This window comes from Cervus canadensis, chromosome 8 (genome assembly GCF_019320065.1).
Source record: "Cervus canadensis isolate Bull #8, Minnesota chromosome 8, ASM1932006v1, whole genome shotgun sequence".
NCBI classification, from domain to species: Eukaryota; Metazoa; Chordata; class Mammalia; order Artiodactyla; family Cervidae; genus Cervus; species Cervus canadensis.
In genome coordinates this window covers 89008657-89011382 of record NC_057393.1, presented here as the reverse complement: position 1 = coordinate 89011382, position 2726 = coordinate 89008657, and positions in this window count along the sequence as shown.

Sequence of the window (2726 nt, the reverse complement as noted above, 5' to 3'; positions counted from 1 at the left end):
CAAAAGGTGGTGCAAACTAGAAAGCTCATAAGCTATAACCGTCAATAGTTTTAAAGAAATGTACTCAATAGCATTTATTTAATAAGCTTTTATCATTAATGTTATGCCCAACACTGCTCTAGGTAAGTTGATGGCAAAAAAATGAAATGCAAATATTCTCTGTGCTAATGAAACATACCTGTTCCTCACTATATACAGAACGTATTTAACATGCATATATTTACATATCCTGTACTTCGCTGACACCGTTGGAAATGGGGATGAGATTCAATGGGATCCTTTACTCCTTTTAAGAGCTCTGACCGTCCCAGCAGCTTAGGGAGGCTCATTATACTTGAAGTGACACAAGTCACGTGTGTCACACTGTATGATTTTTCATTCTCATTGTTCAGCAATCAAAAGGAAAGGGGATGTGTCTCATTACTTCACCATCGTTATTATCATGCTGTGCTCACCTCATGAATGACATGAGCATTGGATATCAATGCAAAAATGCTAATGAAATATTCATTAGAATCAGGCAGTATATTAAAAGAATTACGTGTTACAACAAGATAGAATTAATTCATAGAGTGAAGTATGATTCAGTGTTAGGAAATCTTTCTAAAAAACTTACCAAATTAATATGAAAAAGGAGAAAAAATACTCTAAATAGATGCTGAAATTCATTTGATAATTCAACATGAATTCTTGAGCTTAAAAAATTAAAACCACAAGTCTTAGTTAACTGAAATACATGATCACTTCTTTAACATAATGACCAAAAGCCAACATCATGCTTTGAGGACAAACAACAAGAAAAAAAAAACTTCTAGTAGATATGTATCTACTATAATTCCTAATTCCTTTATATTAACATCAAGCAAAAACTATGATTTAATATAGGTTTAGGTGTTCAATTTAATACAGGATATTAAGAGAACTACATAAGATGTATAAAAATTTAAGAGGCAAAATTATCTTCAGAATCACATCTTGGGTGATGTAATTACACACTGGAAAACTCTAAAAGAGAAACCCCAGAAAACTAAAATCAGTACATTCCTTACATACAATCAGAAAATATAATGGATTTCATTCACAAAAGCATTAACAGATGAAGTACCAAGGAATAAATTCACCAAGAAATGTACAAGATCTACCTGAAGAAAATTTGAAAATGCTACCGAAATATGAAAGTACCCTTGCATAAATAAAATAGGAATAAAATAAATAAATAAATAAAATAGGAAGATTCAAAATTATAAAGATGTCAGACTTCCCTAAATTAATCTACATTTGAGATTATTTCAATGAAAATGACAACTCTTTGGCAGGATGGTAAGGAATGTTATTAAATTACTTAAAATTGGATAATAAATATGTGAGAATACTTAGGAAAAAACTGAAACAGCAGAAGAATGAGGCCAGTTGTACCAGCTGTCAAATTAAAAATCTACAATTAAGACTGTTAATGGCACAGAAATCACCGATTCAGTAAAACAGAATACAGAGCCTAAAAGTGTACTCAGATCCACATCTAATAAATGTAATATATTATTATAATAGCATTTCAGGTAACTGGGGGGAAAAGAAAGATGATTCAAAAATACTGCAACAATTTGCTAATTATTTGTGAGGAAATGGGATTCTTACATCATTCTTCACTCTAAAACAAATGATAGATGGAGCAAACTATCAAGTATTAAAATATAATAAATTACTAAAAGAAAAGCATGAATGTTTTTGGAATCTGAAAGTGGGTAAGGCCTTTCAAAACCTAATAGAAACCATACAAATCACACAGAAGAAAACTCAGATAAATGTGGCTTCGTAAGAGATTAACAGTTACTATACTATGAAAATAAATACATGAACGAATAAATAGATGAATAAATGACAAACTAGGGAAAAATCTGTAACACAGTATACATGAAAGTTAATTTCTTCACTATACTATAAACTACAAAATCATAATACAAAGATCATCAAAGAAAAGAATGGCAAAAGACATTTACAGAGCTTAAAAAAGAAAGATATGCAAGGTTGCTGAAACTCACTCATAAAAATTACAAACAAAACACGGTAACATTTTTCACAGATGAGTAAAGAATAAATGTTATTACTAATCAGAATAATCTTATTAAAAAGTGAATGACAAAAAGTAGTGAATGAATAAACAGTGACATTTGGGGAAGCAGGTGTTCTCTGACACTGCTGAGAAGGTAAAATGGTGCAAGCTGCCTGACCAGCAATTTGACAATGTTTTACCTAAATTTAAAATGCATGGTTTGACTGAGCAATTTCGATCAATCTGTCCTACAACATAATCACACAAGTAAGCAAAGATACATGCACAGGGAGCTTTTTTCAGGATTTCTGGTAATCCTGAAAAACCCTGAAGACAGCAAAGTAATTAGAAAATGCACAACCCTGACAGATCCATTCATTGTGACAGAGTGCCGTTCAGTCATAGAAAAACCCAAGCTGGCGAGGAGCACTGGGATCTGAGAAGTACTGAACCGGTAACACTCAAGTGAGAGCAAGACACTCAACAGCAGGTGCCGTGTGGTCCAATTTCTGGGGAAAACATTATGAGAAACTCTTACCAGTGGTACCTCTGCTGAGGAGGGTCACCAGGGGCCCGCGTGTGATGATGTGGACTTCTTACTCCATACCCTCTGCAGGTATGTTAGTAGGGATGAATTACAGACACAGCTTTCCTTGCCTTGAATCTAGCACATCTG